Consider the following 27,578-nt stretch of genomic DNA (forward strand, 5'->3'; position numbering starts at 1 on the left):
TCTCCATTCTGAACACAGCCGCATGATTTATATCACTGCATTATTATTGTAACTTGTTCAGAATCAATTGGAGAGCGCACGCTAAAGGGAACATTGATTGCTTGCTACCAACTCTTCACTTGCAGTAGTCAATAGCAGAACATAGACTTGTCCTGGAGTATGTATAATTATGCCACAATTGTATGATGAACATATTTATCTTATATGAAGTGCCTGATCAAATGGCCAGTTTATGGAAATTTTCCTCCTGGCCTGTTCTCAACAGCTATGACAAATTGGTTTGTCCTCCCCTCAGTGGTTTTAGCAGAACTAACCTACCAGAACTGTGGAACTAGATTAATAGAAATTTAAATTTAACCCCCTAGTGTTTGGTGAAGGTATTTTGTATTCTTAACTCACTGAACTAACCTCAAATGACCTCTATTTGTCAACCATTTACCTGTCTCATTGAACAGCTGACTGATCTGTTTTTTCCTTTGTAAATATTGTTTTTTAAATGTCTCAAGATAGGGATTTTTTGGTTTAAAACGTTTTAACACTCTTCTTGCATGTCTAATTTTTATCGACTAGCAGTGAAATCCTAAGCAGAGTTACTCCTGTCAAAGCCCATGGGAGTAACTTTACTTAGGATTTCATTGCTAATCTATTAAAATCAATGGGCTTAGACAGTAGTAACTCTGCTTAGGATTTCACTGTTAGTGTGGTATGTTTTCTTAGACTTTGGGTCCTATCCGACCAGCCATCATGATTTTAGAGCAGTGGTCCCAACATAGTTCCCATGGCAACTATGGTGCCCTTGGACAACTTTTCTAGCACCTGGCAACCATTTTTAGAAATTGAGTGGGGCAAAGTTTGCATGACAGAAATAAATGCTGCAGTCCTAAAAACATTTCCCTGGGAATAAGCCCCACTGAATAAAATGGAAATTTAGGATTTCTCTCCTAATCTCGATTTCTCTGCCAATCTCGATAAACTTGCTTGTGGGTCAGTTTTGAGCTGGTAAGGGTTAAGAACCACTATTCTGCTCTATGTAACTTTTCTCTCTATCTAACAAAAAGAGAGAAAAGACCATTGAGGTTTCATTATGTACAATGCTCTTTTTTGTTAAAAAGGTGCTGGTAATAGGACTGACTTGGATGGCCCAGCTAGACTGATCTCGTCTTATTTTGGATGCTATACATGACCTGCCCTGATTAGTACTTGGTGAGAGACCACCAAGAGAGTCCAGGGTTATTACCCAGAGGCAGGCGATGGCAAACCACCTCTGAATATCTCTTGCCCTGAAAAGCCTATAAGTTGCTTGCAAGTAGATGGTAATTTCCACCACCACTTAAATATAAGGTTGTGCCAATTTCAATGAATTTCCAAATCAGGACTTGGTAAAGAGCTTCCCCTCCCTCCACCACTGGTACTTGGTAGTAGTGAATAGCATCACAAAAAAGCCCTGATAATGGCCATTTCCACACACGTTGAATAATGCACTTTAGCAATCCTTTAGAAGTGGATTTTGTGTGTCACACATGAAAACCCATTTCCGAATGATCATTAAAGAGCATTGGAAGTGCATTATCCAATGTGTTTGGAAGCAGCCTATGTATGTTTTTATGGGCTGTTTAGTCGGGCTACAATAATAGCCTGATCCAAGGTTAAGCATTTTCAAGTTTGATTGATTTAATTGAGAACATTAAGCACCTGCTTAAATTTTGTCCATGGAATCTAATGGGACTTAAAAGTATTGACATTTAACTAGGTTTTGTCATCAGTTATCAAGGGCAGAAATTCATTTCCCATCTCCATTACAATATAGTTACAGAGAATACAACCCCTAAAGTGTTTTATTGTAAATGTAAATGTATTAAAGGATACACACTTCTTTCAGCTGGAGGCATTGTGCTATGAAGTGTGCATACAATTTACCTTGTAATTCACATGTGTATTATGGGCATTTTGCTTCAGAATGTATTTACCCCAAAGTCAATTTGCTATGTCAACATGTTTTTTGCCCTACAAGACCCAACAGGCATATAGTTCCCCCCCCCCCTCAGTTTAACAAGCTTTCTTATTAGGCTTTGAAAAATGGATCAAGTTATTGGCGTGCACGAAACATATTCAATTAGTCTCGATTTTGTGTATTTGATTTAAAGGTTTTTGATTATTTGCTCCATGTTTTGAACTGACAAGTTAGAAATGGAATGAAATTAACCTGTCACGATGGATTAATGAACTGAATTTGTCTGCCAGCTGATGATTTACACAAATTTCACCCCGGCCTATTTCATTGGGCTCAGATCTACAGCTGAACCCTGATTAAAGGTACAGGTAGCCACTTTTTTAGCTTTATTTGTTAATTGGTAGCTACCACTTGGGAGAAAAACAGAACATACGTAAAGCAGGGATACCAGCTGCATCTCTGTTAAAGGCCAGAGTTTTTACATGCACAAGTGACCTTGTCAATATTTAAATTAGTATATAAATCAAATAATTACATGCTTTTCCATTTATATTTATGTACGGCTTTGAATCTCATTTATATCAAGATTAATTTATGGCTATCCCAGCAGTGCACAAGACTGTTTAAATGCGAATAGATTTTTTTTTTTAAAAAAATCTTAGAGTGCAAGTTATTGCTTTCCCAGAGAGAGTCTCACATACACATGTCCCAGTCTAGAGCTCCATGTGTTGTACCTGGTTTATGGTTCTTATCTGTTCATAGGCTCTTCTCCCATTTGTTTCAACAAAGGCACCTCCATGGACAGAAACCTATATAGTCTCACTCACCTGTAAAGATAGGTATTCTTCTCTGTGCCCCTGCCATTAGCAGGTAGAAATGAGATACAGGACTTTCTTACAGTCTCTCTACGTGAGACGCCTCTGCACGTGTTCGTCAAGTGTAGGGAGACACAATGTCTCCCTACACTTGAAGAATAGTTTAAAAGGACAGAGCCAGCAGAGATCGCTCTTCAGAGGGTTTGTTAATTTCATCTTCGCCTTCCCGAAGACTCTGTCAATTTCACCTCTCCAGTCTAAAACTGTGTGGGATGGCAATGGAAATGGGCTGGAGCTGCCTTCCAGAGCTGGGCTTGGACCGAGAGAGGTTATAATGGGCTGAAGTTTCCCTTCTGGCATTTCACAGCCTCTTCACGCACCTCCAGTTTATAGCAAAGCCTTTGCCCTGCCACCGGCTCTGTCTTTTAAAACTACCCTTCCTGGCTAACATAGCATCTCCTGACATGTGTTCTTCACGTGTCTGATGTCTCTTGTAGAAACCCTCTGAGTGATAATACCGCACCCTTGAAATGCCCTTTCCTAGCACTTCACCTAATGTCCAATCTGCTGATATTCAGAAGAAGAAAGTACAGCAAAATGTCCACTCTTGGCTGGTGCTGGATCTATGGGACTGGCTTAATCAGGGCAACAGGCTGTGTCCAAGGCCCGAAAGTCCTTTGGCTCCTGCTAATGGCTCATAGCCCCGTACCTCCATCCGTGAGCAGGCTAAATACCTGTAACAGAGGAAGAACAGAAGCTTAGCCCTGATCTCATTAAAATTGGAAAGGAATGTTTCCAGCTTTACTCCCTGATCAAATATCTTTTTAATGGAAATTATGACCTGTATTCCACTAGATTTTGTTGGTTCTGGCTTGCTTTGGTGCCGTTTTTCATTGTTCTCACTGCTGATCTGCTGATAATCTAATCACTATTGGAATGAGCTATGTTTCAGCGATGAGTTAAGTGTTGTTGAGGAATAGGGTTACCAGATCTCCTTACCCTCCTGATAGGAAGGCGGGTGCCTGGCACTTACCTTCTCTGTGTCCCTCATTCATGTGCACACTTCTGCACCTGTTCAATGACTTTACTTCCAGTGATGTCAATTCCGAGCAATGAGATTGCTTGGGCACAGGAACACACAAGTGCTTTGCAATGGGTGGATTTGGGCTTCAAACGGGTGGCCCATTTAGGCCCCAAATCAGTCTGCTGTGAAGCACAGGAGCACTCTTAGGGCAGAGCAATGATGTCACTTCCAGGAAATGACATTGTTGCATCACGCCAAGAATGTGGAAGGGTGGTGCAGATAAAATCAGAGCCTTACGTGGCTATAATTTAGCACTAGAAAGAGGAAAGAATGTCTGTGATCTCTGTCACATCCAGTTTGAGACTCAGTTGTTATTAGGATTCGATATGCCCTGTTTTAATCAAGTGTGTTTCCTTTTTAATTTTTCCAGTTAACGTATAGGCCCTCATTCTTGCTTCTCAAATGTTCTCAGGAAATAATCCTTAATTTCAGCCTTATGTGCTTTGTTGTTGTTGTAGTATTTTTAGTCCATATCCTTCCCATGCCCTGAGTCAGGTCAAAAATACAAAAAAGTCAATCAGTTAACACACACACATATGCACATGTACGCGTGCGCACACACACACACTTTAATAACAACAACAACAACAACAGCATTTGATTTATATACTACCCTTCAGGACAACTTAATGCCCACTCAGAGCAGTTTACAAAGTGGGTTATTATTATCCGCACAACAATCACCCTGTCAGGTGGGTGGGGCTGAGAGAGCTCTGAGAGAGCTGTGACTGACCCAAGGTCACCCAGATGGCTTCAAGCAGAGGATTGGGGAATCAAACCTGGCTCTCCAGATTAGAGTCCTGCCGCTCTTAACCACTATACCAAACTGGCTTTCCACTTTAACATTAATTTCAAAAAACATTTTACATAGGAATCCTCGTACTACTTCTGAAGATAGACTAGAATTCTACAAAGTTCTTGAGAAACAGGATTTCATAGCTGAGAGATAACCCCCCCAAAACTTTACTCCATTTGCCCCTACTGTCAGTTTTGGGTGTATAGACTGAAGAAGGTACTTTTGGCTGACCTTGCAGATTGTGGTGAATCATTACAAATACTTAACTAGATGTCCAGCATTCATTGCTATATCAATGGAAGGTAGAACAGTCATTTTAAAGATATTGGACAGAATTCACAGGGCAATGAAGACAGTTCCTTTTGCAGAGAAACATCTAAAAACCTCCTTGAAATGTTGTTCCTTGTCCCTCTTCTACTGTCATAATCAGGCACAAGAAAACATCAAGAATGGTTTCTTCACAGCTCTAGGACAGAAAATGCCACTGTGTGAAGTACATGTACCCAAACAAATGCTTTTTTAAACAAATCTTGACAAAATATCTTCTTTCTCTCCAAATATCTCCTGTATTCTTTTCTTCACTGTCTTAAGAAATATGCCTTTTTCTCAAAATGTCTCCAAAATGGTTTGCTACTTGTTATAAATTCATAGACCACCTGGCAGTAAATGGAAAATCCAGTCAAACTTTAAGTATTGATTTAGAAGTGTACCTCTGTCACTATTAGACAGCTGTTAGGTTGCGGTGAGCATTTGATTATTTGGAACTATGTTCCAATCAAAAGTGGTTGGTTAACAATAAGGTCAAGGAAGCAATTAGTGAAGAAATAGACATCAAACGCATGACACCAAAATAGTTTGCTAGCACGCAGTGCTGACATAGGCATGAATTGTGGTCCTGGAACCATTAAGGTGACCTGGAGTACTCAATCAAGCTTAGGTTGACCCTGACAGACTTTGACCAGCTATTTGTTGTCATATCTTCCTGATTGAACAAGATGACAAATATACACAAAAACCTGATTCTCAAATGGCACCCTTTTGTGCCGAGGCACAGATTTTGACCTTTAAGTGGTAAAGGTCATTGGGTCACATGATGGAACATCTGCTACCTTTATTGTCTCGAGGCTGCAATTTTGTTAACTAATATAGCATAACCTTTCGTTTCCAAGCGATGACATTCCGTCATCACAAAACAATGACAGATTTCTATTAAGGAATATTTTTAGAGGGGTAATTGTTTCTTTTTTTTCTGTCTTAGATGTGCACAGTTGGGCAACGTGTTCTGCCTCAATCATGCAACGATTTCAGGTAAATGCCAAATTGCTTGTTCAGTATAAGGTGAACAGAAGCAAAGGAAGATATGGTCCCCAGGCCTTTACTATGAGTATAGAAGAAAGGATTTTGGCAGATGCTGCTTCTGCACAATTATTAAAGACACAGGTGTCCCATCCTTCTTGGATCCTCCTGTCTTTATGGATGCAAAATATGTTACGGCTAAGAATGTGCATCAGTGTCCAAACTAACAAAAAAGCAATAGGAAAAGGCCTCCGTTTATTACCTTCATTGGGGCCAATCCAAACATGAACTTGCGTGCTGTGATCAGAGCTCTCATTGATTATTTTTAAAAATATCCAATTATCAGATGCTCAAAGGGCAAAATCAGATTCGGACCACGGGGAAAGTGGCTTAAGCCCCTCCCCCCACTGATGCCTTCCTGGTCTGCAATGGTCGAGTGGAGCCACTGTTTACTCTATTAGGGAAGCATTTAGGTTCTGATCACAAAGCTTCGAGTGTATTATTGTCTGGTGAATGGAAACGAATGACTGCAATTTGTTTAGTTTATTCCCTGATATTTCACTGAGCGCATCCTCTCCTACTCGGGGGGACAAGGCTTAATGTGTACATTTTACATACATTCAAGGTTCACCCTCATGTTCATAAATGCTGTGGTTTGGAATTTCCAGACATGGGGACAGAGTAGCATTGCCAGCCTCCAGGTGGTAGCTGAAGATCTCCCAGAATTACAACTGATCTCCAGGCAACAAAGACCAGCTCCCCTGGGAGAAAATGGCTGCTCTGAAGGATGAACTCTATGGAATTATACTCCACTGAGGCCCCTCCCCTCTCCAAACCCCACCCTCTCCAGGCTCCACCCCTAAATCTCCAGGAATTTCCCAACCTGGACCTGGCAACCTTAGGACAGAGCCTACATACATACATTTTATGTGCCCATAAGCACCCACACCAAGTGTGAATGTTTGGAAGTGGAGGGGTGGGCCAGGACACAGATCTGCTCTTCTGTGTGAGTTGTCCTGTGTATATGTAACCTGTTTAGTTCAAGGAGCAGTTATATATATGTAATTTAAGAACTGGGAGAGTTCATGTCTATGACAGGGTGATCCCACCTTATGACACTTGCATTTATAAAAATAACAATGAACCAACTTGGAAAAACAAATCTTATTTGAAACAATAATAAAGAATACACAACAACAATCATGTAACAAATCAGGTCTGTTTTACTGAAGCAGACCCGAGTCTCAGTCTTTCTGTTTTCTGTCTAGCCACTCGCCTAAAATGCAACAACTTGTAGCTGTGCTCTGCGTTGGGATGTCTTCTGTTATTTACAGGAATTCCTACAACATTAATAGAGATTATTCATAGAAAGGGGTGCTTCTGAGGTGAGAGTGCTTCTCCCTGCAGTTTCAGGCCTTCCAATCTCTCAGGGAAAATTGCACCTTTTTTTCTTTATAAAGAATACCCCAACTCTTTAACTCCCTCTAATGGACCAAGGCAGGGCTTTTTTTCTGGGAAAAGAGGTGATGGAACTCAGGACCACACAATGACATCACTTTGGGTCAGCTGGAACAAGGGGGGAGTTTTTAAAAGTTTAAATTGCCCTTGGCGAAAATGGTCACATGGCTGGCGGCCCCACCCCCTGATCTCCAGACAGAGGGGAATTTAGATCGCCCTCCATGCCGTGGTGTGGAGGGCAATCTAAACTCCTCTCTGTCTGGAGATCAGGAGGTGGGGCCACCAGCCATGTGACCATTTTCAAGAGGTGCTGGAACTCTGTTCCACCACGTTCCAGCTGAAAAAAACCCTGGACCAAGGGTTACATATACATACATTATTTTGCTTTGAATTGCCTATACCATAGAACCCTTCCTCCTGTCTGCCTTAGCTCAGTTGTTTCTCACCTTGTTGAACTGGTGGGGAAATCTGAAATTACAAGAGCCAGTAGTAGGCACCACAACATAATGGCTGCCGCAATATGGGTAGGACCAATCACAAAATGGCTGTCATTGGGGTTGTGTCCTATCTAAAAATGCCGCAAGGTCCCCCAAAACATTAGGAAGTTCCAATTGAAGCATCTGCTTGTCACAGAGGCTGCTGTTTCCAAATGGTTGCTCTCTGAAGATACCAAGGTGATGCCTCCTGAGCTCTTCTGAAGCACCTCCTACTCCAATGAGGTGGAGGAAAGACAGAGTAGGCTCTTTGCTTCGATAAGGATAGACATTGGAGACACTGGAGAAAGAACAAATGGGCTCCAAGAAACACATTGGTGGTGGACACCACGTTGGGGATCACTGAGCTAATTTCTGACCATTTCGAATGGGGAAGGAAACAAAAAAGTTACAGCCAGCATCCCGTGGAAGCCCAAAGAAACAGAAAGAAAGAATATCACCAAAAGAAACAGGTAATGAGGGACATGAGGGTTTGCACCCAAAGAACTGCCAACAGAGATCTGCTGGTGGATCAGGGGATGGAGGCTGAGAAATCCTCTAGGGCGTAGAAGACTTGCCGTGCGGTTATTAAGAGGCCGAATGAGAGAAGGGAAGTAGAATTAGCTGCCCTGCTTCCTAGGTAGATTTGGAAGCAGCAGAGGAGATGGGGGAGACAGGGATGTGGGGGCAGCAATCAGAGTGGCCCCTGTCTGCAAACATCTTCAGCCGTCACTGCTCATGACCTCCACGTTCCCCTGAGGAACTCTGAGATTCGGATTACTTGTGGCTCTAGCACACTGTACATTTTTTACCAGCTAGCTGTTAGGTTTTGTCCATGGACAAAACATGTACATTAAGGTGTGTCATTAAACAAAAAAGCCTTCAAAAGGCTCTCCATCATTTTCTCTAACCACGTGTGCTTCAACGGAGTAAGATCTGGAAACCATAGAACAAAAAGTCCGGCTTTACAGAGAATGCCCCTACGAAGAATGAAGAGAGGATAATACTCTTGATCTAGAGAAGGCGAGTCACACCTGTTGGATTCAATGGGCTTAAGATAATTGTGATTCATTTGTTTTATTTCAACTTCTCTTCAGTTCAGCTCCTGGATCAGGGCCAATGAACAGAAAGCCAGCAAAGAAGGGTGTCAGAGCTTGTCTGTTCATCACTTGATTCCATTTATTCCATTCATTCGTCCCCTTCCACAAGGTTTCACCACGTCCATATACCTTTCTCTCCATTCTCACAAACACGTGCCATTTTCAGCCACCCACTCCAGCAGTTACAATTAAAGATGCAAACAAGGTTCAAACTCAGATCAACAACAAGCTAGCATGAAAGAGTTAAGAGAGCCCATTCACATAACTGAAAGTAGACAATTTAACATTATGGATTATTAATCCACATGTCAATTATCAGTAAAGATTCTACAGCCCAAACACAGGCTGTTATGATTCCTTTATTAGGAATCGGCACACATGAGGTCTCACAATAAATAATAAGCATGCAAAGGAGCGCCTTGTGTGATTGTTTTAGTGCAATGGCATAAATTGCTCATGGTTCTCAATCGGATTACTGGCAATTGTTACCTGTATCATTTCCCTTTCTGTAAAGAAACTCTAAGAAGCCTTAAAACTTTGCCTACCATTCCATCCGCATACTGACAATTCGAGCAACTCCGTCCAACAGATCTTAACGTAAAGATTTAACTTTCTTTTTTACAGAACCATATGTGGTCCAACTAAGACCAGGCTTGCAGAGGCAATGGCGAACCACCTCTGTTAGTCTCTTGCCATGAAAATCCCACCAGGGGTTGCCATAAGTCAACTATGACTTGAGGGTAGGATTTCTTTTTCATGTGGTTCTGTATTGAGTCACATTTAGCTCTGAAGCCATAGGTGGCAGATCCCTACACCACATTCACACATTTATAGGCTCATGCTGGCCTCCCTTTGTATACTGCACATGTGTGCTCATTCTTCATATCTCAGTCATATATATATATATATATATATATATATATACACTCATGCCATTATGGCACAGAGAATGCTAGGGGGTCTTTTCTATTTGTTAAATCCTGCCCCCATCCCCTTTCCTGAAGTTTGGAATGCATGCCAATTTAATAAGCAGCCAGGAAAACACAGTACTTGGCAGTTCACATCGGGGGTTGGGATAGGGTTGCCAACTCCAGGTTGGGGAATTCCTAGAGATTCGGGGGACTAGAACGTGGAGGTGATGGGATTTGGTGTGGGGAGGGACTTTAGTAGAGTATAACTCCTTAGATTCCACCCTCCAAAGCAGCTATTTTCTCCAGGGGAACTCATCTCTGTCATCTGAAGATCTGTAGAAAAGAGCAAGAGTTCAGTAGCACCTATAAGACTAATAAAATTTGTGGTAGGGTATGAGCTTTTTTGAGTCACAGCTCACTACTTCAGATGCTTGGAGATTTGTAGGAATTCTGGTAGATGTCCAGGCTCCACCTGAAGACTGGCAATACTAGGCTGTGATGATGCCTGACAACTCAAAACCAGACTTTTATGTCATATTATAGCTTTGTTTAAAGTGTCTTTGGTGGCTAGTGACTGTGCTTCAAATTCCACCCACTTATGGCAACTACCCAGCATTCCCCTTTCTCAGGGTGTATGTTTCAAGAGCACTTTTACCCATATCATGCTGAAATTCTTAAAAAAACCCTCTCCCTTTAATTAAAAAAACCTCTTCCTTTAATTACAATGACTCTGAATTTACCAATGGCTTAAAAAAGGTGAGGCATAAATCTGAGAGCTAAGCTACAAGAGACAAATTACATGAGGACGCGCATGGGAAGGGAGTTGCAATGTTAGCCGGGAAGCTGAGTTTTAAAAGAGATCGGAAGGCTTTGTCAATTTCCCCTCTCTACAGAGCCAGCTAAGATGGGTCCTCAGAGGGTTTGCTAATTTCCTCTTTGTCTCCCTAAGGCTCTCTCAGTTTCACCTCCCCTTCTAGGCGGAGAAGAGGAAATAAACAAACCCTCTGAGGAGAGATCTTTGTTGACTCTGTTGGGACAGGAAATTGACAGAGCCTTCTGACCTCTTTTAAAATGCAGCTTCCTGGCTAACATTGCGACTACCTTCATGTGAGTGTCCTCATGCAATTCCTCTTTTGTAGTTTAGCTCTAAGTTATTATTTATTTAAGTTGAAGCTTCAGAAACAAAAAATGATTGCTCTTTTCCTGATCAGCATATACCTTTCTAACACTCACATTTTGTACACTATGAGTGTCGAACTCATATCTTACAACAACAAAAGCTACAACAACATTCGATTTATATATTGCCCTTCAGGACAACTTAATGCCCACTCAGATTTACAAAGTGTGTTATTATCCTCACAACAATCACCGTGTGAGGTGGGTGGGGTTGAGAAAGCTCTGAGAGAGCTGTGACTGACCCAAGGTCACTCAGCTGGCTTCAAGAAGAGGAGTGAGGAATCAAACCCAGTTCTCCAGATTAGAGTTTTGCAGCTCTTAACCACTACACCAAATCTTATAGGCTTCTCTGTATTCCTACAGTGAGTCTAGAAAGTGAACAAAATCCATTCACTGTTGCAACATGTACAAGTACCAGACTATGGGAGCAAACTTAAGCAGGTCCACTCAGAAGAAGGTCCCATTGTATTCAAAGGAGCTTCCTCTAAGGTTGTCTTAGTATGGCAGCCTCGTCTGGTGGCTTTCTGCTGACAGAGCCGAGGCCTGTGTCTCCCTTCCACATCTTGAAAAGCTGAGATCTTCGGTGGTTTTCTTTCCCAACCAGATGGTGGCATTAAAGCACTGCAGCAGCATTCTAAAGCATCCCCACATGTCATTCAAGCCAGTCAATGGCAGTTCTGTCAGCCAGAGACTGTTTTGCATCTGGGATATTTAGGGAATTTCACACACCTGTGCTGATGCTATTATGTTGCTAACACCTTTTATCAGGCTTTGAACAGACTCCCAGTAAAAACATCCTAGGGACATATGGCTCTGACGGAAGAGGGGGGAAAGGCTTATTCTTTAGCCTCCCAAGTAAAAAAGAAAATTCTAGTGATTTTAATGCTGTCACATTTTTTTACAGCTTTTGCCAAACTTTGCCTTACGGTGCGCTTCTATACAGAGTTCTTCTAGTCCACGCCCACTGAAACCAGAAGGGGCTTGCCTGACTTACTGCCAGGCCAGGTTGCAGCTGGGTGGCAAGGCAACAAGAAGGCCGTCTGCTTTGGTGGTGTGGTGGCTGTCATCATGCGAGGGTGGGGTAGGGTGGCCCCTAGGTTCCTGCACTCTGCCAGGTGTCCTATCAGGGTGCAAGGTGGTGGAGGGGAGGCGGAGCCCCGCTGCTCCTCTCACAGGTGTCCTCTGTGCTATAGAAGGTAAGAGAGATGCAAACTAACATCTCTTTGTTGGGGCCAGCTTCCCTTCTTTCCCTCTCCACTCCCGGAGTCCCCAAAACATTACAGAAAATACTTTTTTTTAAAAATAACCCTTGGAATTTCTAGTGTATTTTGGATATTCCCAGGCTGACCCGAAACAGCAAATTTCAGGTATATTTTCAGTTTAGGAATATCCAAAGGCATAGTCAGTGGGTTTTTAAATCCATATTCTAGGCCCCAGTTCAGAATTAGATATAGTGATATGAAAATATATTTCCATTGTTTCATTTCTGTGCTGAACAAATGTGCTTAGGCGAGGGGCTGTTTCAGTATGTAGGTATTAATGCTCCATAATCTATTAGTTATCATTATCTCTTGTCAGTATGGACAATACTGTAAGACTTGTAATAAAGTGCAAATGCAGCTACTATAATATAAACCTTAGCGCTTAGTATAGAAATGCCAGTTTCATTCAAAGTACTTGAAAAGTTTGGCACCTGCATGCAAACTGGCAAACTCTGCCAAAAGTGAAGGGCAAATGTGATTTAGAATAGGCTTGTCTAAAATGAGTTCCTTTGGAACGAGCTTTCTTTAGCTCATTTAAAGCTTAGGCCCTTTCTGACTGCCAAGGTTTGTCACACTTCTGATGATGTCTTCACAACACAATGAGACCTTGAGAACTCCCTTCCTTGCTTCATTTCCTAGTTCAAAGAGATACAAAACCAGACCTGGAGAATTCCACCTTCAATCCTCTTGCAATCTGTCTTGTCTTTCATGAATCAGAATGGACCACATGACTCTGGGGTTGCTATCCCCCATGGGGGGAGGGGGATCCTGTCCTCAGCCCCTACCCCCACTCCCCTGGTTGGTGGGCAGGGGGTAGAGGGACCTGGGGGGAAACGTGTGCGCAACGTGTGTGTGCACTTCCTCATCATGCTGGAAAATGAAGCCATGATGTCATGTCTAGGTGGGGATAGGGGACAATTCACTAAAAATGGCCTCCAAACTTCTGAGGTGATTTTTAGTGAATTACTCCAAAGCATGACCTGTAGTTTCCGTGCTGCACAAAAAACCGGCAATCCTATAAACAATACAACTTTACAATGATGTGAATTCAGGGGTCCTCCTCACTTTCTGTCAGACTATTCTACAGGGCCACCACTGAAGAAAGACCTACCCCAAGCAATAACTGACGGGATGGATTTCACCAACAGAAGGAAGCTTTGAGAGGTTCTGAGGTGGCATGTCAGCTCACATTGGGAGAGACAGGCCCTCAAGGAGGCAGGTCCCTGGATCAAGTAAGCTTCAGTTCGCATGCTGTTACTGATATTGGTCAATACAGCTAAGCACATTTTTGAAGAGAAAATTCCCTGCATCAGACTCGGAGCACACAAGCAACAACAAGCCACCATATAAGTTCTTTCCCTTTCAATGCTCATTCTCTTTTCATGGTAAGGGATTCTCATAATGTCAAACAAGTATGCCAAATCGGATTGAATAAGTGTTGAAGGATGTAGAATGTTCTCCACTTCAGATTTTCTCACAATAGAAATTTCTTCCTTCCTTCCGTCCTTTTTTCCGTCCTTCCATCCTTGCAGTTCTGAGCAGCATATACTGGGACCCAGATGTACATATTGACTGAAAGCTCCTCTAAAGTAATAACTAACAAATTGATCTACCGGGAACATTATTCATCCCCTTTTTCTTGGACAAAGCAAATTAAATTAGTATTATTTACCAATAGTTGTGAAAATAGCACATTAAAACACAGAATGGCAAAGAAATTGTTTAGAACTGGCTTTTACAATAAAAATAATACTAAATATTCTTACTGTTATGTGGATACATGATTTCAGAACCATTCACATGGTGCATTTTTTATCGTTAGAAAAACGTGCATTGAATTCATCCACCACTCTTGAAACTGTCAACTTGGATCTGAGATATAAATTTCAACAACAGAAACTTGGTTTTCAAGAAAATCGGTTTCTTTCTCTGAATAAGTCTCAAAGGGATTTGAAATTTGTATCCAAGAGTGTATGTGAAGGCATTTTGAGGTGCACAATCTGAAATGTTAATATTTTTCAGTGTGTGTCATGGATGTTGCTACACACAGGAAGTGATGCTTGATTTCTTATATCCAAGGTAAAAGTAACTGTTCTCTGGTGGTAAGACATTAAAGTCTAATGGCATGAATCATTGTCAGGGAGCAGCAGCTATAACTGTGGGCACACTAGGCAATACGGAGCTTTTTTCTGGGAAAAGAGGTGGTGGAACTCAGTGGGTTGCCCTCGGAGAAAATGGTCACATGGCTGGTGGCCCTGCCTCCTGATCTCCTCCCTCTTCAGCACAGAGGGCAATCTAAACTCCCCTCTGTCTGGAGATACGGGGGCGGGGCCACCAGCCATGTGGCCATTTTCTCCGAGGGCAACCCACTGAGTTCCACCACCTCTTTTCCACCACCTCTTTCCCCCTCCGTTCCACCGCATTCCAGCTGAAAAAAAGCCCTGCTCCTCTAGGCAACTATATCTGGGTGGCTAAAGCTGCATACCCATGTCATGTGCATGGAGGAATGCAAACTCATAAAGTGACCTGTAGACCTGAAGGAGACTCTGTTGCTTACATGGTTCCTAAAGTACTTGTTGGATCTATAAATCCCTTCATGATTTGGGATTAGACATGCTGTGAATTTCAAAGCAAACACGATAATCAGGTATTGCTTGACTCCTCCAATTAGATTCAAGGCAAGCTTTGACTTTGATGGTCATTGTCATTGAGGGAAACTATACAAGATGCCTGGGTGCATGTGTGATCCCGCAAGGTTTCCTAGGTAGTGTAGCCTTACAAAGAACAGCTGTTCAATGAGATTCTCCACCAGGGGAAGAACGATGGGAGGGATTCTCTCTCTTTCAAAAAGCCTAGGCTTGGGTTTTCCTCCAGGAGCTTGGGGGCGGGGGGGGGCAGGCATGTAACAGGAGGCAGGAAATCCAGGGCGGCTTTTTGTAAGAGAGAGAGAATCCCCACCACCGCTCTTCTCCCCAGTGGAGAATTGCAACACAGATTCTCTCTCTCTCTCTCTCTTGCAAAAGGCCACCCTGGATTTCCTGCCTCCTGTTTCATCCCCCCCGCCCCGCTGCCTCCAAGCTCCCAGAGGAATACCCGAGTCAAGGCTTTTTGAAAGAGAGACCGATTCTGTCCCATCGTTGTTCCCCTGGTGGAGTATCACATTGAGCAGCTGTTCTTTGTAAGACTACAGTACCCAGGGAACCTCGTGGGACTCAACATGTGTCTGGCGTCTTGTGTAGTTTGGCTCATTGTCTTTGATGGATTTATAAGGCTAACTCAGGTTCGGATTACATGCACCTTGCAAGCTGGAACCAGGAACTTGGAGCTACTTGATACTGTCTCAGCCTTAGCTCTTCCTGTGCACTCTTCCCTTCACCCTTTCTCTAATAAACTTTACATTTGCACTCAGTTTAACTAAGTTTAATGCTACCTAGGTGGCCATGTGAACAGGATTTAAAACAGAGGATTGTAGCTGGCTTGTAAACTGTGGCTAAGGGGAAAATCTGGTTACCAATAAGTACTGTTAAATCTGCACCACCCCTACTTAGAGAAGGGTGTAGGGTAGAATCTTGCCTATAACAGGAGAGACCAAAAAAGATGATAGGTTTATTGCATGATGAAATGAAATGCATTGTATTAATACTGGGAATTGATAGGGGCGGGTGAGATTTTCTCTTCCCGTTTTGTTTTTATTTTTCTCTTAGCCCAAGAATTTATTGCAGGCATTAGTCTTCTGAATGAAAAAAATCCCGTCTCCAGTTTTGATTTTATGATAAATTTGGCCAAGCATATTACTAACATATGAAAGGCTGTATTAAAAATTGTTAGTATCAAGAAAATAGCTTCAGGCCTTACAATAGAAAAGTGATGATATATTTGCCATCACTGAAGGAACTGCTGGATCACAGACATGGTGGATAAAAATCTTCTTGTCTAGATCAGAAATGCCATTTTCTCTTTGCAATATTGAGTTTTACTCAGAATATTTGGCAAAAAAAAAAGAGCAGTGAATGCTAACCCAGATTGTGGTCTATATTTATTCTTCCTTTCTTTATATACTCCTATGTGACTTTTCTATTTGGAAAAATAAAATTTGTTGCACTACAAGAATCTGTTTGGAATGGAGAAAGACCGTTACGGTAATACTCCGGTTCACTTAGGACCATGTGCACATAGGAAAAGATGGCTGTGCATTTATCACCAAATGACTAAGTAAATGTTTGTGCTTCCCAGAACTCAAGTGCTTGGTCATGGAACTGGAGTTGTATACAGATCATCAGCAAGAACATTGTGTATTTGAGTCTGGGAGTGAAGGGTTAAGTATTTTCTTGCTCTCTGTTCCCAAACTGATCCATAATATGTTAGCAATCTGACTTTGCAACCTCAGTTATTGGATAGGGTATTTCAGCCCAGGAAATGCATTTCCAGCCTCCACCGTCACACATGTTATCTCATCCATTATGGATGCAATTGCTGAATGCAGCAATAATCAGTGATGAGTATGTATACGTGAAAGACAGGCACCAGACATTCCAAGCATCTGTTACAGGATAGTCTAGTTCTCTCAAACAGCAGATCAGGTGTTAAATCTATGCCTGGGCTGTACCACATCACATGGCAGGAGGGGGACTCACTGTTGAATATTCCTCCATTTAAAGAAAATTCCCATGCATAGTTCAGGGATGAAGTTCAATGAGATTTCTCTTGTCCCTCATAACTAATTTCTCTGTGTAGGGTTTTGTTTTATATAGAGGAATACACAAGCCTATGAACTCCCATCTTCAATCTAAAGTGGAACAGTCCATGCACAGATTTATCTAGGGTTGCCAGGGTGATCCAGGCAACCGAAGGGAAGACTAGGGGCAGGGACATGGGGGGAGGGGGTATGTGTGATGTCGATATCATTGCCACATCATTTTTAAGTAAAATCTGGAAGTGGCAAAGGGTCGCTCTAGGAATTGTGGGGAAGTTTATGGTTTCACTATAGAATTTCCATTGATTCCTAGAGCTACCCTATGTCACTTTCGGGTTTTACCTGGAAGTGATGGAACAGCATTGCCTTTAAAAAACTATTCTCCCAACACTGCTCTGAGAGTCAATAGGCTGCAGGGCTTGCCGGCAGGAGGCCTGGCAAGCCTACATGTGACCTGCTATTTGTAAACAGTAGGCCTATTTCATGAATATTCATCTTTTGATACAGGCCAGACATAATATGCTATATTAACTTCATATAATTACAAACATAATGCTTTTCAGAGGCGCTGTATATTCATACCAACAGTCATCAAATTTACAGTAATGACTTGTAGTAGGACACAGAATGCGGACAGCTGACACCATTAGATTGGAGAACAAAAGGCTGGCATTTGATTTCACAGAAAAACAAGTATCTAAAATGGCTATGTTGTTCTCAGTCATAGTGCAGGTAACCAAGGCCTACTCTATCAGTGCATTCCAGGTAATGCCACCCTGGTCTGAAGCCTTGAGGGTATATACCTTGCAAGATCATCCTTGCCAAAAGTTTTACTGATCCTTGATGGAGGCATGGCAAGTTCTTTCTTCCTAGCCCTGAAATCTTTGGGTCAGTGATAATGTTATCCTTCAAAAGGGTTCCTGTACCAGTTCATGAAAGCACCATAAGCTTGAGGTCCAAGTTGGAGGAATTTCCTCTATACCATTCAGGTGATGCCTCATCTAACTTAAAACTTAAAAGAGGAAGGGTCATGGCTAAGTGGTAGAGTATTTTCTCGGCATGCAGAAGGGCCCAGATTCAATCCCTGGCATCTCCAGTTGAGTGGACCAGTTAGTAGGTGATGTCAAAAACCTCTGCCTGAGATCCAGGAGAGCTGCTTGAGAGTCTGAGTACACTATACTGACTTTGATGGATCAAGGGTCTGTTTCCATATAAGACAATTTCATGTCTGTGCAGTGATATCACCACTGGAGGAATCTAGACCTAAATTAACCTATCTACCACTGGCGAGTTTGGCCCACCAGCCTACATGCACTGAATAGGCCAACTTTAGGCAGGAAATTCCTAGAGATTTGGTAGTGAAGTCCGGGAGGGAAGGGTATAATGCCATAGATCTCACCCTATGAAACAGTCATCTTCTCCAGAAGAACTGATCTCTGTAGTTTAGGGAGATTGCCAGGCTCACCTGTAGCAACCTTACGAAGCACATCCTCCAGCATGTAACTAATAAAGCTGGAGAAGCAGGGGTCATTTCCTAGAAAAAGAACAGCAGGAACTCATTAGCATAACTCATTAGCATATATCATTAGCATATGCCACTCCCCCTGACATCAACGGAAGTGTGTCAGAAGGCAACATCCACCCCACAGCCCCCTTTCCGCAAAAATCTCCAGGTATTTCCTTAAAGCAGAATGAACTCAAAGCAGCTTACCCTCCTCTGGAGAGCCAGCCCTGCTTGTACCCACACACTCACTCTCTCTCACAAGTCACAAATGAAAATAAAGCAGCATAAATTCCAAGCAGCTTACATTTCTTTGGAGCCCAGCCCCACTCAGCTTGCACTCATTCACTCATTTTCTCTCTCTCTCTCCCCCCCTCGAGTCACAAATGAAAGTAAAGCAGCAGAGCAGAATGAATCCAAGCAGCTTACTTTCCTTTGGAGCCCAGCCCCACTTGGCTTGCACTCAGAGGAAAAGGAATCACATGGGCGGGGCCAAAACCCACGTGACCTCTTTTCAGATCTACCGGAACGCTGTTCCGGTGCATTCCACCTCCAAATGAGCCCTGTGGAGAAGTAAAATGAAAATGTTCCTGCTTGGTCCAGAAAGTGACGAGAATGTACCCACTTTGGCTTATGGGTGGGAGTTTCTGAGCCATATCTAAGGAAAAGAATAAAAGAGACAGAGGGGTGGCGCAATGGCATCTTAAATAACCCACCTCAAGCACTGCCCCCTCTATAGGACTTGCCAGTGTTATCTCGCTGTATTCTATGCACCCCCAGCAAAACTTGTCTCTTGCTGGGAAGGAAATGCATTGCTGAGGAATCAAGCGATACACATTGATGTGTGAACCAGGATTGCAACAGGTCTATCTTAACAAGGCCAAGATATTTAGAACAGAACATTTCTAGTAACTTTCAACTATAGGTGTCATTGCCAGTTTACCCTTGGAAAAGAACACTTTGCTTTAATGAAAACTGCCAACTGAGGCTGCCACTTGTGCATTCGATGCCTTTTAAAAAAATAATTTGATACTAATCCAGAATTCTAAAAAAGCTATCATTACTCAGTGATTATATTTTATGCATTCACGAATGTGCCGAATGACAAACTGTGTTTTCATGTTGGATTCATTTGTTATGCCCTTGTGCTTTTGTAGTAATAAAATGGTTTATAGTATCCTTTTTCATAAGGAATTACTGTGATTGCATTTTTTTTTAAATAGCCCCTCTGTCTAGGCAAGCTGATAGTAGTGCGGCAACGGCTTTTTACACAAAGACTGGAAGAATATAATAATCTTAAATGCGAGAAGCAATAATGCGATGGTGAGACGTCCTTAGTAGCTGGGCTTAAGCTGCTGATTATTGAGGATGCTAATTTTGTAGTAGAGCCAAAATTTTATGTTAATGCTATTGAACAAAAGGCTAAAGCATTTTTTAATTTAAAATTACTGAACTATAAAATTGAAGAATTAGTTTTTTTTTTCCCCTTAGGCTTAGATGGACAAGGGAAATGTGATGTCAAAAGTGCATTTCTGTCACCTTCATTCAAGTTAAACTTTGGAAATTCGTTTTTGGCAGGAATTATAACCCCTGCTGTTCTAACGGGTATTAAATTCTATGGTCTGAAATATTCAGGTAGGTTCGATGGGATGGGATTGCGGCTTAGTGCTAGAGCATCTGCTTTGCATACAGAAGTTTCAGGTTCACTGTCTGGCGTCTTTTAAATTTAGGTTCACTGTCTGGCATCTCCAGTAAGATAGCAGGTGATGTGAATGATCTCTGTGTAAGATGCTGGAGAACTGCTGTCAGTCAGAGCAGACAATATTAACCTTATTAAACCAAAGTGCTAACTCAGTAGAAAACAACTTCATGTGTTTATCTGTTTGCAGTGAGCAACATCTGAGTAACATCTGAGTAACATCTGAGTAACATCTGAGCAACATCTGAGTAGGTTAAAAAAAGGTAAAGGTAGTCCCCTGTGCAAACACCGAGTCATTACTGACCCATGGGGGACGTCGCATCACGAGGTTTTCTTGGCAGACTTTTTTACAGGGTGGGTTGTCATTGCCTTCCCCAGTCATCTACACTTTACCCCCAGGAAACTGGGTATTCATTTTACCGAACTGGGAAGGATGGAAGGCTGAGGGCCAAGCTACAAGTGACGAATGACACTTGAACAGCAAGTGTATTCCTCCCTGTTCACTTGCCCTCCACTTGCACTCCACTCAATCCACTTGCCGTTCAAGTGTCGTTCGTCACTTGTAGCTCGGCCCTCAGTCAACCGTGAGCTGGCTACCTGAACCTGGCTTCCACCAAGATCAAACTCAGAGCTTGGACTGCAGTACTACAGCTTACCACTCTGCGCCACGGGGCTGTAGGTATGAAACACAAACCTTCCGTTTGTCTGAATGGAATGGGGTCGCATTTCCCTAAAGAGTAAGGGCCAAGCTACAAGTGACGAAGGACACTTGAATGGCAAATGGATTGAGTGGAGCACAAGTGGAGGGCAAGTGAACAGGGAGAAATACATGGTTGTTGTGGGTTTTCCGGGCTGTATTGCCGTGGTCTTGGCATTGTAGTTCCTGACGTTTCGCCAGCAGCTGTGGCTGGCATCTTCAGAGATGTAGCACCAAAAGACAGAGATCTCTCAGTGTCACAGTGTGGAAAAGATGTTGGCAGGTCATTTATATCTACTCAGGAGGGGTGGGGTTGAGCTGAGTCATCCTGTAAGAGTTTCCCAGGGTGTGGAATGCTAATGGCGGGAGGCTTCACTGTATCCTGAGGAGGTTCTTTTGCATATGGATTGGGGCTTGATGTGCTAATCTTCTCTGCAGGGCTATTGTTGGGTGTGGAGTGTTTTGTTAGCCTGGTGTTTTTCAGAACTGGAAACCATGCTCTGTTCATTCTTAAGGTTTCTTCTTTCCTGTTGAAGTTTTGCTTATGCTTGTGAATTTCAATGGCTTCCCTGTGCAGTCCGACAAAGTAGTTGGAAGTGTTGTCCAGTATTTTGGTGTCCTGGAATAAGATACTGTGCCCTGTTTGAGTTAGGCTATGTTCAGCCACTGCTGATTTTTCAGGTTGTCCAAGTCTGCAGTGTCTTTCATGTTCTTTTATTCTTGTCTGGATGCTACGCTTTGTGGTCCCGATGTAAACTTGTCCACAGCTGCAGGGTATATGGTATACTCCTGCAGAGGTGAGGGGGTCTCTACTGTCTTTTGCTGATCGTAGCATCAGTTGTATTTTTTGGGTGGGTCTGAATACTGCTTGAAGGTTATGCTTTTTCATAAGCTTTCCCATCTGATCAGTAATTCCTTTGATATATGGCAAAAACACTTTTCCTGTAGGAGACTGTTTTTCCTTGGTTGTTTGATTCATCCTGGGTTTGATTGCTCTTCGGATTTCATTTCTGGAGTAGCCATTTGCCTGAAGTGCGTGGTTTAGATGATTAATTTCCTCATTGAGAAAGTGCGGCTCACATAACTGTCTTGCACGATCCACTAATGTTTTCATTAGTGTCAGGATGTAGTGAGTCAACTCTCACCAGAAGAAACCTCCATCCTGGCAAAGGGAGGAAACTTTGCAGTCACCCCCACCAGAATTCCTGTGGAAGACATCATTGCAAATGTAGAAGCTGCCATTCAGCATCTGCAAATGCCATTCGGCATTCGGCAAATGTAGAAGCTGCCATTCGGCATCTACCTGAAGAGGAAGCTGAGGAAATAAGAGGAGAGACAGCCAGGATTCTACGAAAGGCAAAGCTTCCCACCAGCAATATAACACGCAAGGAGATAAATGCCATCAAGACTCTCAATGCAGATCCAGACATCATCATTCTACCAGCTGATAAAGGCAATGCTACAGTGATCATGAAAACAGAGGAATACAAAAAGAAAATTAAGGAACTCCTGGACCCCTCCACCTACAAAAAACTAAAACGAGATCCCACCTGCAAAATCACCAGGCTAACAAATGCGCTGATCAAGAATTCCTCACTACATCCTGACACGCACAGAAAACTATGCAAGACAGAAGCACAGCCACCCAGACTATATAGACTCCCTAAAATACATAAGGATTCAGTCCCACTCCGACCCATTGTGAGTGCCATTGGTTCACCGACATATGAATTAGCTAGACATCTGGCAGATCTCCTGCAGGACCACATCGGGAAAACCTCGTCTTACATCAAAGATTCAGCAGATTTCATCAACAAAATCAGTTCTCTGAAACTCAATCCACAAGACATACTTGTCAGTTTTGATGTTGTATCCCTGTTTACCAAGGTTCCAGTAAAAGACACTATTGCACTTATTAATCAGATTTTCTCAGAGGATGTAACAGCCTTATTCCATCATTGTCTGACAACCAGTTACTTCCAATGGGATAACGAATTCTATGAACAGATGGATGGGGTGGCCATGGGGAGCCCTCTCAGCCCAGTTATAGCAAACTTCTACATGGAACATTTTGAAAAAACAGCTCTAGAATCAGCACCCCACAAACCTAGTGTATGGTTCCGGTTTGTGGATGATACATTTATCATTTGGAGCCATGGGGAGGAAGAATTGATGGGGTTTTTGAATCATCTCAACAACATCCACCGGAACATACAATTCACAATGGAGAAAGAAATCGAGGGAAAACTCCCATTTCTGGATACCTTGGTCATCCGCAAAGCAAACTTTCAGTTAGGTCACAAGGTCTACAGGAAACCAACTCACACTGATCGGTACTTACACAAAAACTCCAATCACCACCCCCGACAGAAAAGAGGTATAATGAAAACATTAGTAGAGAGATCTCTGTCTTTTGGTGCTACATCTCTGAAGATGCCAGCCACAGCTACTGGCGAAACGTCAGGAACTACAATGCCAAGACCACGGCAATACAGCCCGGAAAACCCACAACAACCATCGTTCTCCGGCCGTGAAAGCCTTCGACAGTACAGGGAGAAATACACTTGCCGTTCAAGTGTCATTTGTCACTTGTAGCTTGGCCCTAAGTTTCATCATTCTGGGAAACTATTGGATCTTTCCAGAAACATGTCATCTGTTGCATGAAGTAATCAACTTTGTTTGGTGTGCCCACTATGGAATTGCCAGTTCTGAAATTCTCAATAAAACGAGGTCTTGCATCCACCTTTAGAGACATCCAGATAGGCTATTTCCCTACATTGTATGATTATGAAGACAATCCAAAAATGTCGACAGGTCCACAATGTAGCAATGCAAAGTAGGATGGTTAGAAGGAGTACGAATCTTTGCTAGTGGGGCGCACTTAAAAAAAATCATTAATTTCAGATCAGGATTTCAAGGAGGGCACTGGTTCCATCACTCCAAATTTTAAGGATTGTTCTTAGTGTTTCGTTTTTTAAAAAAGGGATTCCCTTCAGCAGGTAGAGAGGGAGAGGAAGTTGGTGCCATCAAAAAACTGTTTGTCCATATATCTCTTCCCTTTACATTATAAAGGGCCATTACAATAATGGTCATTTAAAATGTAAAGGGTTCAGGCTCTTCCAAACAGTTGTTTGCTGCTTCCAGCTTCCTTTGTCTTCTTCTCCACCCTGGACCGCCCTGAAACTCCCAAAATTCCAGGAGATTTTGTTTGTTACTCCTGGAATTTGGGGAGTGTTTTGAGTCATTTTGGGTGTCCCCCAGAATCAGTGAATTTTGGATATAAGAATACTTTTTGAGGAGTAAGCCCTATTTAATAGACCTCAGTAGGATTCTGATTAGAATGGCATTGTTTAAACTATAGTGTATTAAACGTCTGAGACCAGTGTATCTAAAGGATGTTTACTGCCATACAAGTCTGTTTGATCAAATCCCTATGAACAGAGGCAAAAAGCTTTGAGGCTTTATAGTTTAAAGGAAAGATAAGAGGGAGAGGAGGTAAAACATGATAGAAGTCTATAGAAATTATGTATTGGTTGAAAAAAAAACCTTCCGCCCTGTTCTATCATATTAAACCTTGTGGGCAGTGAAGTTTAAGAACAGTAAATTCAAGAAAGACAACATGAACCAGTTCTTCACTCCCCAAGTAAGTAACTTGTGATGGCCAGTAGTTTAGTTGTCTTGAAAAGGGAATTGGACAAATTCATGGAAGATAGTCCCATCCATCAATAACTATAGCTAGGTACAAGCATTCAGGTACAACACCAAAGGGAGGCTTTGGTCACTGCTTACAGGCTTTCCAGGGACATCTAGTTTGCCACTGTGTAAAACAGGATGCTAGAATAAATAAACTATTGATCCAGCACAGTTGCTCTCATGGATGATAAGCTCTTATTCAGAGTCTTGACTATGGGTGCATCCACTTTCTGAAGTTAAGTGGATTCCCCATTGTATCAAATGCCTTTCCTTTGTCTGTTCTTTTGGCTTCTACAGTGGCTCTCAGAAACACGGTATTTGCCCAGAGTTTCAATGACATGGGACAGAGAGAGATTTATTTTATTACTGTTGTTGCTTTTGCTGCGTTTTGGTTTCTTAAATTTAATTTTAGGGTTGTCATGGTGAACATCATGGAGTACACGATGGGTAGATGAACAGACCATTTTTGAAAGCCATGGTCACTCCAGAGCCAATCCTCAGATTTCTTAGCTTTGCTGCTGCTTGGTTCATACAGCTGCCCAATGCCTGGGCGACTGTTGATGGAATTTCTTCTGGGCAATTTTGCATCTGTGCAGTAGATGACGTCAATATTCCCCCAAGTGTCAAAGATGATTAGTTGAGGTAATAACACAATTCCCATAAGACTGAAAAAATGTGCATGCACAAAATAAGCTTGATAACACAGACCTAAAGGAACAACAAATGTTAAGGCTGGTTTTCTTTTTTTAAAAAAGTGTTTCGTTACAATCAATGGTTGGCTGACTATCAGGTGATTTGCAGTGATGTAAGATTGGTGGCAGGGGGGGATGCATGTATTCATGTGCATGGAGAGCCAGTGTGGTATAGTGGTTAGAGTGTCATACTAGGAGACCCAGATTCAAATCCCTGCTGTGCCACGGAAGTTTGCTGGATGACCTTGGGCCAGTCACACACTCTCAGCCTATCCTACCTCACAGAGTTGCTGTGAGGATAAAATGGAAGATAGGAGAACGATGTAAGATGGTTTGGGTCTCCATTGGGGTAGAAATGAAGTCAATCAACAGTAAATGCATGAAATACTGCCAATTGAATGGACACACATGGAGATGCCTTATATTGACTCAGGGCCAAGCTACACATGACGAATGACACTTGAACGGCAAGTGGATTGAGTGGAGGGCAAGTGAACAGGGAGAAATACACTTGCTGTTCAAGTGTCATTCGTCATGTGTAGCTTGACCCTCAGACCCTTGGTCCATCACAGTCAGCCTTGTCTACTCAGCCTGGCAACAGCTCTCCGGGGCATCAGGTGAGGTGTTTCACATCACCTACTGCCAGATCCTTTTAACTGGAGATGTCAGCTGTTGAACCTGGGACCGTCTACATGCCAAAGAGATATTTTACCACAGAGCCATGGCTTCTCCTCATTGTACTGTATTGTTCATAGTACTGTACTGCTTGAATATTAGTAAAGCAGTCCACCAAACAGGCTTGAGCTGCTCACAAACATCTAAACTGGTCAAAAATAATTGGCTCCCAGTCTATAACCAGTAAGCTGAACCATCAGGTATTTGAGAATCTTTCATTTTGTTGTTTGAGTCCTTTGTAAGCTGCCTTAAAGGGTCAAAAGATCAAAAGGCAGAGTATAAATACATGTGTGAATTCCTAGCTCTCAATGCCTCTTAATAATCCTACTTGTTGAGTAGTAGGATCTCCATATTCTCAAATCCTTTGTTGCGGTGGACTGATGGCTGTGGAAAGAAAGAAAGATCTGACGGACTTACGAAGCAAACCGTGGCTGGGTAGGGAGGAAAGTATTCATACATGTCCTGACTAGAAACAACCAGCTTGGCCTTTGACTTAGTTTAGTAATGCATTCTAAATTGCTGTCCTGATCTGGCTGAAAGCATAGGCCAGCTGTCCCTGGGTCCCTAGTAGGTTGCAGCAGTCTCACAGAATCACAGAGCTGGAAGGGGCCATACAGACTTTCAAGTCCAACCCCCTGCCCAATGCAGGATGAGCCTAAAGCATCCCTGACAAATATTCATCCAGCCTCTTCTTGAAAACTGTCAGTGAAGGGGAGCTCACCACCTCCCTAGGCAGCTGATTCCACCTTTGAACTACTCTGACCATGAAAACGTTTTTCCTAATATCCAGCCAGTACCTTTGTGCATGTAATTTAAGCCCATTGCTTTGGGTCCTATCCTCTGCTGCCAACTGGAACAGGTCCTTGCCCTCCTCCAAATAACAGCCTTTCAAATATTTAAAGAGAGCAATCATGTTCCCCCTCAATCTCCTCCAAACTAAACATCCCCAAGGCCCTCAGCCTTTCCTCGTAGGGCTCAGTCTTCAGACCCCTGATCATCCTCGTCGCTCTCTTCTGCATCCTCCTGATTTTGTCCACATCCTTTTTGAAGTGAGGCCTCCAGAACTGCACACAGTCCTCCTTGTGTGGCCTGACCAGGGCAGTATAGAGAGGGACTATGACCTCCTGCGATTTCGATGCAATGGTCCTTTTGATACAATCCAAGACTGAGTTTGCCTTTTTTGCCTCCACATCACACTAACTGCTCATAACTAGTTTACAGTCTACTCTTACCCTGAGATCTGTTTCGCATACATGACTGCCCAGAAGTGTATCCTCCATCCAGTATTTGTGCTTCACATTTTTGGGTGTAATATCTATGTTGAATTGTTGAATTGCATCCTGTTCACAACCGCCCACTTCTCCAGAGTATTCCGGTCTTGTTGAATTTTAACTCTATCTTCTTGAGTGTTTGCCACTCCTCCAAATTTGATATCATCAGTATATTTAATGAATAGCTCATTTACTCTTTCATCCAGATGATTGATAAAAATTTTGAAAAGTACTGGGCCCAATACCGAGCCATGCGGCACCCCACTGGACACTTCCCTCCAATCTGATGAAACGCCATTGATCACCACTCTTTGGGTGCGGTCCTCTAACCA

Source organism: Eublepharis macularius, chromosome 9, assembly GCF_028583425.1.
Source record: "Eublepharis macularius isolate TG4126 chromosome 9, MPM_Emac_v1.0, whole genome shotgun sequence".
NCBI classification, from domain to species: domain Eukaryota; kingdom Metazoa; phylum Chordata; class Lepidosauria; order Squamata; family Eublepharidae; genus Eublepharis; species Eublepharis macularius.